The following is a 16,080-nucleotide window of genomic DNA, read 5'->3' on the forward strand; positions in this document are numbered from 1 at the left end:
TTGTCTGGAGGTGGGTAACAGGGGAGGGATCATGTTATGATCCCTGTTGTGATCCCTCACTCTGGGGCATCTGGTGCTGGCCACTGTCGGCAGTCAGGATACTGGGCCGGATGGACCTTTGGTCTTACTCAGTCTGGTCGTTCTAATGTTCTTATGTTCTTATGTCTGCAGAAGGGTCAGGATTTGCCTTTGGGCATCAAAACCAACCTCTCCACTGGTGTCCCCATATTTACATGATCTGTGCCCATGAATGGGAGATCCCAGGAGGAAAACGTGATCACACAAAACTTGGGGGGAAGTATATTAGAGTGGATTTGTTTAAAAAATTTGGACAAGTGTGTGTGTGTGGGGGGGAGGGACTTTTGTTCCTTTGCTTGTTTTCTCTGCTTCCCTTGCATGCCCCTTCCCCCCTCCCCCCCCCAGTATTTGTGAAGGTCCTAAGATACCAAGGTGAGGAGGACAGATAGAAAGTTTATCTAAATATTGTACATGTGTATGGGGTGTGTGCACGCACAAGAGAATAAAATATTGTTAATGTAATGCCTAAACTTTGGACTATCAGTCTCTTAGGGTGTGTCTAGACTACCTAGTTTTGTCGACAAAAGTGGACTTTTGTCGACAAAACAATACCAGCGTCTACACTGCCGCGGAGTTCTGTCGACATAACGTCGACAGAACTCTGCGGTTTTGTCGACGCTGGTATACCTCATTTTACGAGGCAAAACACCTTCTGTTGACAGAAGGTGTTATTGCCTGAAACACTGCGTCCAGACTACGGAGTTCTGTCGACAAAGCGGCTTGCTTTGTCGACAGAACTCCATGTGTCTGGACGCTCTTTGTCGACGGAAGTTTTGTCGACAGTATCTGTCGACAAAACTTCCGTCGACAAAACGCGGTAGTCTAGACGTACCCTTAGGTAGAAAACTCAGGGACTTTGGAAGGAGAAGAGAACAGTGTTCTAAGGGAATTAGGGTCAAAAGAAGACATGGTGTTCTCATTTGGTTGGCAGAAGGACTGGAACAATTTGTATAGTGGGGGTGCTGGAAGTGGAAACCCAGCATTTGGTTATTACTTCTTCAAGCCAGCAGGTCCTACTGCACCCCCAAGGACCACTAATTCCAGAACTCCAGATGGAGCCAAAGAGAGTGAGCGACCAAGAGAGCTGTTTCATAGGTGAGGCTTCTTCAGAAACATGCCATTTTTACCAGCTCTGTTCAAGATAAACAAGATTTGTGCACATTTTGTAAATAAAACACTGGAAAATATGCTGACTCCATATCACCCTTTTAGCTACTAATGGGAAACTGACCTGCTTCAAGGACTCAAAATCTGTTACTGTTTGGCTGAAAAACAATGCTACGTTCCACATTCCTGGTATTTTTGGAGCTGGAGAAACCTCAGAATAATTTCAACATTGAAAAACCTGAGCTGTGAAAAATTATCAGACCTGGGTTCCACGGTATGTGAATCCTCTGATTTGTATTTAGCTATCACTGCTATATATTCTCTAACAAATACTGTAGAACTTGTCACAAGCTTTGCTGTAGAGCTAGGGGTCATTACTGTACAATTTTTCCTATTTTCCAGAAGGGTTCATAAGAGGAATCAAAAGTTGCAATTCATTACATGCAAAACAATCTTCCCTTCTAAAATGGTATCACCACAGTTTGCTATAATCAATTCCCATCTTCTGTCAAATTAAGACAGAATCCAATGCTTTCTCTCCAGTAATAATTGTCTCACTCTCCAGCCATCATAAAAGGCAGTATAATTGGGTACTGCTTCAGTGAGGAGAGTTTTAACACAGCCCTGGTTCCTGACCCCCAGACAGCAGGGGCCCAGCAAGGAATTTTCCCAGCCTCATCTAGAAAGCTGCACATTGACTGAGCTCTCTTACTCTGCATTCCTCCCTGGGATTAATGAGAAATGAAGGAAGTAGCCTTTAAACTGAAAGTGCCTGAAATATCCTTCTATATAGTGAAGGGGATTTTCATGGAAAATGTCTCCCCCAAGAAAGAATTCCTGTTCCGTGGAAGACTGGATGGTCTACTGGTTAAGAGACTGTGTTAAAGCTCCACAGAGATGGGTTCTATTCCTAGTTTTGTGTCACCTAAGGCTCAGTATATGTGCTGTTTTCTCCTCTACAAAATGGGAGGGAATTTTCCCTCTCCAGACAATCAAAAAAATCAGGAGGTAGATAACCCCACAAAATCATGTGACTATTTTAAATCTCATCATTTTCAAGTCAAACAAGCAGGCAGTTCAGTTTCCCTTTGGGTTTTAAGGAGCATTCAGATCAAATTTCCATGTGTTTCTCCACTGCCTTTAGAGCTAGAATCTGACTTTTCAAACATATTTAAGTGCCTAAAGATGCAGACAGATGCATAACAGGATTTTCAAAATCCCTTACGCAGGTTAGGTGCCTAACTTTCTTTGAGTTTGTTGACCCTAACCTGTTTAGCTGCTCCTTTGAAGAATCCTACCACATCTATAGGGGTGTGTCTAGACTACATGGCTCCATCGACGGAGCCATGTAAAGTCGTTTACTCGATATAGTCAATGAAGTGGGGATTTAAATAATCCCCGCTTCATTAAAATAAAAATGACCGCTGCGCTGTGCCGACAATCAGCTGATCCGCAGCGCGGTCGACAAGGGAAGCCTTTGTCGACTGCTCCGGTATGCCTCGTGAAATGCTTAAATACTTTTGAAGAGCTTGTCTCTGAGAACAAGGGCATTTAAGCCAAACACAAAATATGGCACTTGTTGGTAACACTGAAATTAAATTGAGATGACCATGCAATAACAAACCTACATTTGCCCATCCACATTTGCCCCATTGAGATGCCACCTTAAGTCTGGAAACCCTTTCTGATCAGTGGCCAATGCTCTCAAAACCTTAAAATTGTCACCAAAAGACAAGTGGTAGAGACTGTGGGAAAAAAGCATAGGTGAAGAAAAAAGGCCTGATCATGGAACCTTCACACTTGCGGGTTGGCACCACCATCTTTTCAATGGACCCCAGGCAAAATGATGATGGTCAGTGATGGACATGCGGGGTTATGTCATTCATTTTTTTTGAAAAATTACCACAGATATCAACATTTTAACACAGACACTTGTGTGTACAGACACATTGCTGCCCTCCTTACATGAGGATTGCAGGTACCTACAATGCAAATGGAGAATGAAGGACAGCCCAAGATGTGAATATGGAGGAGACAGGAAACCATGGAAAATCTAATGAACTGCTGTCCTCTGTGATGATTCTGTAGAGTGACAGTTGATTCGTTCCATGATGCTGGAAGTCATATAATGAATGACAAAGTAGGACATTGACCTTTAACATTTCTTTTCATGTTGCCATATAAAATACAACCACCACTGCCACTAACATCACCATACTTTTAATGGATATATCTGAGAAGGATAAATCCTAAAAACAGCAAAATGGGGGCTTTGTAAGTACCCAATGCACAGCTATGAGGATGGCTTGAAGGAACTGGCTGAGGTAACAGATGCAGGTCAATGCAAAGCCCATATCCTATTACATGCAGTGCTCCATTTAGCTGACTGTACCACAATTATAACTGGACACAAGTCTTCATTCTCTCTGTTAGATCCTCTTTACAAGAGTAGCCCCCTCAGCACTACACCTACCATCTCCAGCACTGGGGCTGCAGGTCTCTCCTTACGTTACCCAATTACAGTGTAATCATCAGTGCCCATTTCCGGAGGAAGCAGTGTTCCTTTCCAGCTTGGGTAAATTACAAAAGAGGATTTCTGAGTTTTCCTACCTCCTCCCTACTGTCAACTTCATTGCCTCTTCCTCCACCTCTAACTCCACTATTCCTTGCTGCCTGCTTGTCTGGAGGGGGGCAGTGGGCAGCATGGTCCCCTGGGCACCTCAGGGCCCCTGTGATCAGGTCCAGGTCTCCCAGGTGGATGTCTCTGTGCAGCAGGATGGAGTTGATGGCCCTCAAAACCTGCAGAAGGAGACAAACACAAAAAACAGAGAATGAGAGGAAGTGCCTGAGCCCTTGGGAGGTGGCCACCCCTTCCTCACCCTCCCCCCAAACACCCCAGGAGCTACTTCCTATGAGGCCATCCCCCCAGCAGCAGGTATGTGTGAGGGTGAGACAACACAATACCTCGGGGATGGGGCTTCCCCTTTACCCCCAGGGCCTCCCCACCCTCCTACCCCACTTTCCCTAAGGCCCCTCTTTTCCAGGACTCTCCCCTTCCTCCCCCATGAAGGGATTGCATCCTGAGAGTGCCTTACATCCATGAGGAGGGCCCTGATGGTGGAATTTCCCACACTGAACTGGTTGTCCACTGACTGGTAGCTGTCTGGGGTAGTGAGCTCCCAGACAGTGATTGTGACCCACTTCTCCAGGGGGATGGCAGACCACAGATGGATATTGCATTGTCGGAGGCCGGGGCAAGCCAGGCACACAGCTCCAAAAATGTGGCCTTTTGCATGCGGAAGTTTTGGAGCCGCTGCTGGTCATCCCACCACTCCATGACCAGCAAGTCCCACCAGTCGGAACTGGTGCCCAGCCTCCAGAACCGTCTCTCCACTATGGTGTGTGGTTACACTGGTCTTGCTCCCGCACACAGGTCTCAAGAATGAGTTTGGTGTTGAGCTCATGGAGGGCCAGGAAAGCAGCTTGGACAGCTCCAGCTCCATGGCACAAAGAAAAAAGCTGTGGTGTCCAAAAAGCTGGACAACCAAAGCAGACACCACAAGAGCTTTGCTGTCCCTCGAAGAGGTAGGCAAGCACACAGTAGAAGCAGAGAAACAGCTGTCCTGGGGGGGGGGGGTCCCTTTACACTCATCTTTCAGCAAGGCTTCAGCAAAGGCATTCGGAAGCAATTGTTCACCTCAAGCCCTGCCTGAACTGGTTCTAGGTGGCCTTATAAGCGAGATAGTGTCCAATCAGTGTGGAGGCTTTCTTTCGAACAAGCAGATTACTTTTTTGATGCACTTTGGCAGTGTGGACGCTTTCTTTCAAAAGAAGTTTTTTCAGAAGATCTGTTCCAGAAAAGCTTTTTCCCGAAAGAAGCCTGCAGTCTAGACGTAGCCTGAGGCAGTGACTGGATGCCTGCCAGTGGATCACTGAGGCAAGGTGTATAGAGGATTGGAGTTCCCAGGAGGGGAGGACTACACAGTTCAGGAGACAGGAAACTGAAGGCGAGACCTCAGCCAGCAGAAGGCACTTGGAGGCCGAAAAGCTGATTCACAAGGAGACCGTCAGGAAGCTCTGTGGTGATGAGTCATGACCTTGTTACAGGGGAAAATTTTCAAAAGCTCATTACAATCTCCACTCAACACCTGACATGCACCGTAGACACCTGATGTGCATTGGCAGTCCTCAGAGCACTTGCAGGTGGTTGCTGAATGACCATGTGCTTACATAGTACAGGCATTCTTCTCACTTCCAAGTGCCATATCTCCATGCAAGCCAGTGACCAACACATGAAATCCTTTCCTAATGTTACTGTTTCATGGTAAGCACTTACTGTAGTCACCTCAGAAGTGTTAACATGCTCATCAGTGGGTGGGGAGTTGGTCTGTGGAACCACGACAGGAAGAGGCAGGCATGCATGAGACAATGTTTCCTCTAGATTTGACACACGCGATGGAGATTCCGTCTTACAATGGAACTGGTGAAAGGGTGCTGCTTCATGTGCACATTATGCTTGTTTATCTTTTCAGGTTTGAAATGAGGCTCAAAATCTCAATGCAAATAAACCTGAGGATTTTGCAAGATTTCAATAAAAAGATCATAAACTGACTTAAACTCTCTCCAAACATTTGTGGCACTAGATGAACATTTTGAATGAAGGCCTGAATTTTAGTTTTACATCAAAAGCCAAAACCAGATCAAGTGAATACCTGAAGACCCTCCTCTAAATAAGCTCAACATAATGAGTCATAATCTAATAATCCAATAGAACATACAAAGTTAATTTTGCTATGAGTCTGACAGGACAGAGAGGGAGAGAAAGACTCTACACAAACACATGCTCATTTTTCATTGGCTTTGTTATTTTTTTCTTGGAAATGCAGAGCACAATATTGTAGGGAACATAAAGAGCAGATGCAAACCAAGGTCAATCAAAACAGAACTACTCAGTACACACTTGTAAAGCATTGACGCTGCACTCTGTGATGATATATGAAAGATCATGCTAAGCTGCCCCTGCAGAACACTTTTGTGAATGATGTAGGCTAGGGCCATTTTCAGCTGGGAGGAAAGGAGGAAGGGGTTGGAAAATAACTTAGCACCAACTCAGTCAGTAGAAGGCAAATGTTCTCCCATTTACCAGTTGAACTGGTTTTCTTCAAATTACGGGGGTATGGATTAGAGTGACCAGTTTCGCTGCATGGTGAGGGACTGTGCTAATTGACCTACTCTATCTGAAGTGTTCTTTCCACCGCTGGAAAACAAACATCCCATCCAGTGTGAAAGAAAGTCTGCATGTGTGTCACCGGGTCCACTCACTGTGGGTATGTCTACACTACAGCGCTAGTTCGAACTAACTTAGTTCGAATTAGTTAATTCAAACTAAGCTAATTCGAACTAATGCATCTAGAACTAAAAACTAGTTCGAATTAGCGTTTTGCTAATTCGAACTAGCAAGTCCACATTGAGTGGACTCTGAACAGGGCTTAAGGATGGCCGGAAGCAGTGCCGGCAGGGCATCAGAGGAGGACTTAGAGCATGGAGATGCTGTCTCAGGCTAGCCCAGGGCTGCGCTTAAAGGGTCCCAACCCCCACCCCGGACACACAGTTCTAAGGGGTGCCCCGCTTGCAAAGAAGTTCTGGCTTGGAGTGCCCGGAGTACCCACACTGAGCACATCACACCACTCGGCCATCAGCCCGGCTGCACTTGCCGCAGGCTGCCATCTGGGGAGAGGGGGCAATCGGGGGGCTGCAGGAGAGCTTCCACCCCCAGAAGCCCGCAGAGCCAGCCCAGTCCTCCCCATCGGGGGCTCGTACCCCATTCCTCCCTCACCTCCTTCCACTTACCCTTCCCTAGCCCCCCTTCTTCTTGATGTACAAAATAAAGATAACGTTTCTTCCAACATTGACTCTCTCTTTATTGAACAAAACTGGGGGAGACTGGGAAAAGGAGGTGGGAGAGGGGAAGAGAAAGGCTGGGAGAGGGGAGGGCAACTAACATGATCAGGGGTTGGGAACAGGTCCCAGATGAAGAAAGGCTACAGAGACTGGGACTGTTCAGCTTAGAAAAGAGGAGACGGAGGGGGGACAGGATAGAGGTCTCTAAAAGCAGGGGTTGGGTAGAGAGGGTGCATTCAGACAAGTTCTTCCTGAGTTCCCATAAAGAAGGACTAGAGGACACCAAAGGAAAGGAATGGGTATCAGGCTTGAAACTAGTAAGAGAAAGTTGTTCTTGTTCACAAAGCAAATAGTTAACCTGCGGAACTCCTTGCTGCAGGAGGCTGTGAAGGCTGCAACTAGAACAGAGTTTAAAGAGAAGTGAGATCAAGTCATGGAGGTTGGGTCCATGGAGTAGTCTTAGCCAGGGGGTAGGAGTGGTGTCCCTGCCCAAAGTTTGTGGAAGGCTGGAGAGGGATGGCACGAGACAAATGGCTTGGTCACTGTCTTCGGTCCATCCCCTCCAGGGTTCCTAGGGTTGGCCGCTGTCAGCAGACAGGCTACTGGGCTAGATGGACCTTTGGTCTGACCCAGGACGGCCATTGTAAGCTCAGGGGTCAGGGTCGGGGGTCTCAGTGGACCCCCTTGATTTTCATGCACACCTGCTCCTGGGTGGCCAGGCTGGCAGCTCTCCTGCCCTAGACGGCCACTTTCCTGTGCCTAGTGCGGAGATTGTGGACGAGGTCCACGATGTCCGCACTAGCCCAGGAAGGTGCCCGCCTCTTGCGGTCCAGGGCAAGCTCCCGGGAGCCGCCAGCCTGGTCCCGGGAAGAGGGGGTGGGCTGCGGGACATCGGGTGGGTGGCTCTGTGCCGTGCCAGGTGCAGGGTCTGCTGGCTGGGTGCTGGCAGGCTTGGACCTGACACGGGCACCGTAGCCAGCCCGTGCCCTTTTAAGGGGTCCGGGGCCGGGAGGGCGGCATAGAGTTTCCCTGGTGTTGGCCAGAGTGGCCACCAGGGAAACCTGGGGAGGGCTAGCCTCCCACTAGTTCGAATTAAGGGGCTACACACCCCTTAATTCGAACTAGCTAGTTCGAACTAGGCTTAATCCTCGTAAAATGAGGTTTTCCTAGTTCGAAGTAAGCGCTCCGCTAGTTCGATTGAAATTCGAACTAGCGGAGCGCTAGTGTAGCACCTATTAAAGTTAGTTCGAACTAACGTCCATTAGTTCGAACTAACTTTGTAGTGTAGACATACCCTGTTGGAGTGCTCATTCCAGTTGCACTGGGGATTAGCTGGTTTCAGGTATGATGCCTTTTCTTGTCCGTTCCTTGACCTGTGCTCTCTGTCTCTTGGGACTCGGGGTTCTCAGGGCTCCCCAGTCAGGTCTCTGTAGTCCTCCCCTTTCAGGATAACCCAGTTTCTCTGGACAACTGTACTATGCAGTCTACACTCCACTGCATGTTCTGTGCCACTTCCCCAGTGGCTGAGAGGGGAACCTGGGCCCACTCGCTGGTTCCAGTCCAGATTCTGGGGATCTTACAATGTCAACCATTGCCAGTCTTTCCTCAGACCCTGTTGTGTTTTCACAGGACTCCCTAATTTCTGGCGCTCCCCCGGGTTTAACATCCCAAACTTTCTCCTTGCAGGGTTCACCTGCAGGCTCCTTGGCATTGTAGATACCAAGCACACCACCCTTCTTTTAGGCTATGTCTAGATTGCATGCTTCTTTCGGAAAACTTTTTTTTGGAAGAGATCTTCCAACAACAACTTCTTCCAAAAGAGAGCGTCCACAATGCATCAAAAAAGCCATCTGCTTTTTTGAAAGAGAGTGTCCAGACTGAATGGACGCTCTCTCACATGTAAGCCATGATTGCTAGGGATGGAATGGCCACCAGAGCACCTGTGCTTTTTCCTCTTTCCTCCCTCTTCCCCATCCACAAGTGCCTTTTAGCAAAAGAGCTCTTTCGCAAAAAGGCTTCCTTCTCGTAGAATGAGGATTACCAATGCTAGAAAACCCCCTCTGTTCTTTCGATTTTCTTGCGGAGGTATGCAATTGCAGTGTGGATGTTCCTCAAGTTTTGTTGGAAAAAAATGGCTGTTTTTCCGACAAAACTCTGTAGTGTAGACATACTCTTAGGAAGTAACTGCAGTCTACTTTCCCCATAGCCCTTTCTACTGCCAATTTCCTATTTTTTATCTTAATCCTGCCTGTTCCCTCTCAAGTAGGCACAGTCATCTTTCAGGGGATTATTTAGGCCACCTGGTTCACCTCAGCTGTGGCCTAGCTGGCTAACTGCCCCTCTCTACCTCATCAACGCCTTCCCAACGGTTGTGTGGTGAGTAGGTATCATTTCATTTTGAAGTGATTTTCCTTTCCCTCCTTCCCCTGTGTCAACTGGGATAAGAAATGGGAAAGCACAAGAGCAACTCACTTCCCACGGCTGCCATGAGCCAACTGCTCTTACTACATCACAAGCTTTTGCCTTGCCATCCTGCACGACTGCAAAGATTCCACATTACCAAGATGCAGTTCTCAAAAGCCATGGTTCAAAGTGTGTTTGCCAAGCATGTTAACCTTTTTATTTTACTAAACAGTTGGTAACGCTGTTTCAAGTCATACTGTATACCAGACCTGGCTATGGGACAAAACAAGTTATCAGTTGTATTGGGGAAAATGTTACAACTGTTGAAAGAAACTGGATTTAAGGAATACATGTTCAGAAGGGTGTCCCTCACCTTCTACATTGTGCGTTGTTAAGTGTCCATCCACAGAATGAAAGTGGACACAAATCTGAGTGGTACCACCTCTGCCTGCTCAGTTGCAGGTGCAAATCGGGCAGTAAGTGATGCAGCTGCTCTGATTCTCTATTGCATGGAACTTAATGGATGCAGATGTAAACCTACACACCCCAACCAGAGGATGATCCTCTCCTGCTGGAACATAGACACCAGTTTGTCTAGAGATGGACTCATGACCTGAGACTTGGATCTGATTCTGGATCCAAGTTTGTGCTGCCCTGCTTGTCAGGAAAGAGTTTGACTCAGTGTTCTGGTTTGGCCCACCAAAGCAAGAAGCAACTCCTCAGAGACTACTCTTCCAAAGTTTGGGAGGGTTTGGACCTGGTAGTGTGGTTTACTCTTTCTTCTAGTAAAAGATGCTTTCTACCCTGGGAAATTTAAGTTATGTCACTTTCAGCTTTGGAGCAACAGCAGGTGAGTGTTTCTCTCATACACTTCATACACACTCACACACAATCACACACACACCCACATGCACATGTACACCTATTTCTTGTTCTTCCTGTTGAGCCAAATCCAGCATCCTTTGAAAGCAGGAAAGGGTTTTTTTGTTTTGTTTTTTGTTTGTTTGTTTTTGTTTGTTTGTTTTTGTGGTGTTTTTTCATTCCAATGAGCTTTGGATCCAGCCTTTTAGAATTATCCTATTTAATTCTGACATGAAAATAAACTGTCTGCCCCTTTAAGATATAGGGCCCCCTTGTTTCCCCTTCAGGTTTCCACTAGCAACTCTGGGATCCTGCACAGGGCTCTCTTAACACCTGATTAAATATTAATACAGAGGTGGGGGGCCTCACTTTTACGATCCTTTCCCTGAAAACTCCTATTAGTAAATCACAATCCAGCACAAGGGGAAATGTGGCCATAACATTATTCACCAAGAGGCATTAATTCTTAATAACTGGCCTGATTATAATCATAGTTGAAGGAGGCAAAATAACAGACAGACAGGCTTACCTCTATGGCTAAGATTAAACATGTGTCCAGTCCAGTCAAAGGGAAGGATGAAGCAGGTCAAGGGAGAGGTGGATGTGAAAGTGTGGTTGGAATTCTCAGTGAAACAGAAACAAATATGATTTGAGTTCTTCTGTGCATTTCCTGTCAGCTGTTTATTTCCTTATTTTCACTGTAGCAAAATCAGATTAATTTTAAGTTAGGATGAGCAACTAAATAACTATGGAAGGACTTCAGACTTCAGACTAAGATAAAAATGGTTCTCAAAGCTTTCAGTAAGAGCCCATATGATCATTGAAACACACAATACTCTTAAAAGGTTCATTTGATTGCCCAGAAAACTCCTCAAGCCCCAGTTAAAAATTGTTGCAATAACTCAACTGCTTCTCAAATTCCTGTGAAAAAGCAGCAGCCACCCACAAAACTCCTCACCTTTCTGCAAATTCATTCCCTGCGACAACCAGCTAGACTCCACAAACAACTTTTTAACACACAGCTAAAGTGTGTGTGTCACATCCTCATCTGGTCCACACAGAGAATAATAGCCTCTTGTTATTCTTAGCTAGTGGAATTACTCTGATACCAGGTTTAATTGCAATTTAAACAGACCTAAGTGTCTGTATTAGCTGGGGATTTGCATGGGTATCGACCGATTTTCATTACACTGGATCCATTTTTCTAATACAGACAAGGCTTGGTCCAAGGGGCTACAGAAGAGACTGAAAAGCCACATTCTGCACATAAAATACATTTTTAAACTGCGAGGCATCTGGAATGTTGAAAATTCCGGGAATGTAAGTAACACCAGCCAAACATGGCAATAGCTTTTCTTTTCATTTGTATCTGCAGCTGGAATAACTTCCAGAGAAAGGACCATTTCCTGCTCGCATCGTGTTCTCCGGTGGGTGACTTTAAGACTGACTCCCATGAGGCATTTGGTAACTTAAGCCAAAGCTTCAATCAAGGAACTATGAAAGTCATTGGAATGAAACCCCACTTTTTGAGAATATACAATGAGCTTTATTTTTAAACAGGCCTGTTTTCAATGGAACTTCCTATAGCTCAGCTGCTTTGCTTTGTGACCTAGAGAGGTTGTGAGCAAGATACAAAGACTACGGACCAGAATGTGCCGAGTCCTTGAATGGGGGTGGAAGAAAAGGGAAGGTGGAAAAAGAGACTGTCTCTGTATCCCTTGCAAGCAGGAATGAACCACATTTGTACCTCTGGCTAGGCACACAGAGTCCAGCTGGGGAAGGGAAGAGAAGAGGTAGAACCATTGCTCGACACCAGAGAGAAGAATGCACTACAACCTTCTAGGATTTCCCAAAATAACATTAATGGGAACCTTTGCATTGACTTTAATGAGCTTTGGATCAGGCCCTTTAAAGGTAACAGGGAAGTTTTATTGCCATTGAGCTGGTGAAGACCATTAGGCTATGTCTACACTACCAGGCTATTTCCAAATAATAACTCCCAAAATAACTATTTTGAAATAAGCTTATTCCTCTTTACAAGCAGGAGTCATTATTTCAAAATAACAATCCCATTATTTCAAAGTTACAGGCTGGGTAGTGTGGCTGCTCACCTTGTTATTTCAAAATAAGGGAGTTATTTTGAAATAACTCCCCAGTGTAGACATGCGCATAGAGTCCTTAGTTCAGGGACTTGGCTTAAAATAGCTAGGTAGCCTCATTTGTTTGCAATCTCTGTAGGTTTTCCATGAGATAAACAGACCCTTATAAAAGTCCAGAAAATGTAATGGAATAATCTTTAGTGTGTGTATTCTGGAGAAGAAAAGTAGGGGCATCTTGCTGGAGTGTTCTGTTTTCTGAGAGTGCAGTAAACTGGCTTCAAAGGATTCTGATTACATTAGGAAGTATTAGAAAACACATTTCACTCCATACCCAAAAAGGGAGTTTTCCCCATTATTAGTAATCCAAACTCAGAGAGAGAACATAAAAAACATACCAAACTTGGCATTTGGGGAGAACTGGTGCCTCCACTGTTTTCACTTCTACTTGATCACCCATTAAACCAAGAAAGCATTTTTACAAAATACAATTTGTTCCTGCACCTGGAAGGAATCTTGTCTCTCCCACATGCTACGTTTTGTACAAACGATCAGCGGCTGAGAATTTGTTTTATCGATCATGGCCAAAAATTTAAATTGCTAAGTGTTTGGGAGAAACCACCACCAAAATATTTGCAAATCAAGTTTTGGAGCTTAAACTGTAGCTTTAAGGCAAAGCTTCTAGTTAGGGGCCGTCAGGCAGGGAACGCCCTAGTGCATCTCCCAAAGCTATTGTGCCTTTAGGCAGATCCAATGCTTTCAGGACCATCAATGATCTGATCCAAACTCCAGTGGAATCTATGGATCACGGAAGTCTTTCCCTTGATTTCAAAGTGTGTGGGATCTGGCCCCAGAGTAGCATACATAGTAGCTGCAGCTACACCATTAACAGGATCTAGTTTGTATTTCCCTCAGCACCAGCCCACATCTGCAGGTAGGTGCCGACCATGAGCATACATCCTCTCCCTGCATGGGCTTTCCCCCACTAAACTCCCTTGGCCCTCCCATGCCAGGATGGAAAGGCTTGAGATTGGGTGAACTGTGGGAAAGATGAGGCTCCTTACACCTTAGGCACTGACTATCCTTCCAGCCCGGGGATGTTAGTTGAACTCCCCACTCCAATTCAGACCTCACCCTCAATCAATCCCTTCCCCAACACCCCATTCCCATCCCACCTCTTCCTGCCCCAGCTCTGCCCCTCTTTCCCCCTTTCCTTCAAGCACCTGGCCCCATTTCATCCCACCCTGCCTCTTCCCTGTCTTCTCCCTGCTCCTCTCCATCCCTCCCAGTGCTTCCTGGATGCTGAGAATCAGCTGTTCACAGTACTCCAGAAATGCTGGGAGGGTGGGGGGAGGAATTAGTATGTGGGGTGGGCAAGGGAGCAGAGAGGAGCAGCTTGGCTGCAGGTGCATAAACCCCATTTCTACTTGTGGTGGTTTCATCGCATGCTCAGCCTGACTTTGCACTAGGGAATTGTTCCTGATTCAAGTGTATTTGTTTTCCCCGGCACATTGACCAAATGGTTTGAATGAACAATTTACTGACGAGTTGTTTGTGAACTTCATTTATACTGTCTGTTACTCATTATTTGTGTCATGTTCTTGGTCATTTAAATCACATGCTACTGTTTCTGCTCCTTCATTGGATGGCAAGTGTTAAATAGACCAACAAGCCAATAACTAATATGTTCTGTATATGAATTTTCAAATAACTAGCGTGCCCTCCTTGTACGAGGTTGACGTCAGCTGCTACCACAGAGGCAGTAGGTGCTGCCTTGGCTCAAAGGAGTTTCCATTGTATGCAGGGTTTATACCTTGGTTCATGCAGGGTTGCCAGTATCTGGTTTGCAACCAGAACACCCAGTCAAAAAGGGATCCTGGTGGCTCTGGTCAGTACCACTACCCAGGCTGCTGCAGTCTGGTTGGTGGCAAGGAGGCTAAGACCACTTTGCTGCCTGCCCTGACTCATGCAGCTCCCTGAAGTGGCTGCCATGGCCAACTTGTAGGTTCATCAGTGGCCATGGAAGCTCCGCATGCTGCTCCTGCCCCGAGTGCCAGCTCTGTAACTCCCATTGGAGGCTGCGCCTGTGGGCATGGGCAGTCCCCTGGTCCCTCCACCTAAGAGCTGGACATGCCGGCTGCTTCTGGAAACCACAAGGAACCATGGCAAGCAGGGTGCCTGCCTTAACCCCACTGAGCTAATGACCAGGAGCTGCCTGAGGTTAAGTGCTACCTGGCTGGAGCCTGGACCCTAAACCCTCTCCTGCCCCAGACCTTAGCCCCCTCCCCCAGCAAACTCTCTCCAGGAGTTCACACCCCTTCTGCACTCCACCCCCACACCCAAACTCCCTCCCCAAACCAGCACTCCCTCCTGCACCCTAATGCCCTACCCCACAGCTGAACTTCCTCCAGCATCCCCAAGCTCCACATTCCTATTCCCATCCCTCTAATTGGAGCTCACGCCCCCTCCCACACTCCAGCCCTCTGCCTCAGGCCTGGGCTCCATCCTGCATTCTAACTCCCTCTCAGATTCTGCATTCTTCCTCACACCTCAAGCCCTGAGCCCACGTCTGCACCCTGAACCTTCAGCCTCAGCCTGGAGCCCTCTGCCACACCTTGAGCCCCCCATTTACGGCCCCAACCTGGGGCCTGCACCCTGGCGCTTACCTCGGTTGCTCCTGGTCATTGAGCAGCCAGCACCTGCACCACAACCTCAGCCCCAGCCGGGTGAAAGTGAGTGAGGGTGGGGGGACTGAGTGAGGGAAGGAGAGGAGATGAAATGATTGGGGAGCAGAGCCAGGGACAGAGCCAGGGTGTTTAGTCTTGTGCAGTTAGAAATTTGGCAACCCTAGATTCAATGGCTTCAGTCTTTCCTTACACAAATTATTCCAGCACCCCTGCCTGCTACTTACCCTTAGTGAAACACCAGCAATTTAGTAGCAAACAGAAAGATCACAAAATAATGTAGGGAGTGAAGGAAATACTGTATCCACTTGGAAATGGAAGGAGAATTTAGGTCAATAAAATATGTATTTTAAAGTGAGAAAAGCAATTGCTTTGTCAATTAACTCTATATTTAGGGCCTGCTGCAAATCCTGACTCATGTGCAATCCCATTCATTTGGGTTTCTCTACTAATGGGCAAGATTTGCAGGTTAGGCTGTGTAGATATTAAGGCCAAGATTTTCACAAGCTCGTCGTGATTCTGAGTGTCTCATGCTGTAGGAACCCATCTCAACACATCTAGGGGCCTGGTTTCAAAAACATGTGGAGCATCTATCCACAGTCCTTTTCTGGGTGTTTTAAATTGGGCACTCAAAAATTTAGATGCTCCAAAATCACTGGGCTCCCTCACCACTGAAAATCTTATGAGATTTTCCCTTTCCTATGAACTTGTGACTGGCTTCGTGTTTTCTCTCCTTCAGCCCTAATGCTAAGTTGTACAACATTCCCTTTACACAATTAAAACAAATAAAACCCCACTAACTACAAAGTAGATAAAGAAAGCAATAAATAATTTACAACTCACAAGAAAGTCCAAGCTTCAGTCTATAAGGGAAGGGTCTGATAGATGCAGTTCCCAAGCATCTGAAAGCCCTAAACTAGCCATTCTTTGACATGCCATGTTGAGAAGGC

At 46.5% G+C, this 16,080-nt stretch overlaps 1 long non-coding RNA gene across 1 annotated transcript in view; it reads right to left on the reverse strand.

Moving 5' to 3' along the window:
• Window positions 1-2,829: 2,829 nt before the first annotated feature.
• Window positions 2,830-16,080, reverse strand: part of LOC142818861 (uncharacterized) — a 125,262-nt gene continuing 112,011 nt past the window's right edge. Inside the window, exon 6 of the long non-coding RNA XR_012896558.1 lies at window positions 2,830-3,984. This is a non-coding gene — a long non-coding RNA (uncharacterized LOC142818861). The remainder of the gene's footprint in view (window positions 3,985-16,080) is intronic.

This window comes from Pelodiscus sinensis, chromosome 18 (genome assembly GCF_049634645.1).
Source record: "Pelodiscus sinensis isolate JC-2024 chromosome 18, ASM4963464v1, whole genome shotgun sequence".
NCBI classification, from domain to species: domain Eukaryota; kingdom Metazoa; phylum Chordata; order Testudines; family Trionychidae; genus Pelodiscus; species Pelodiscus sinensis.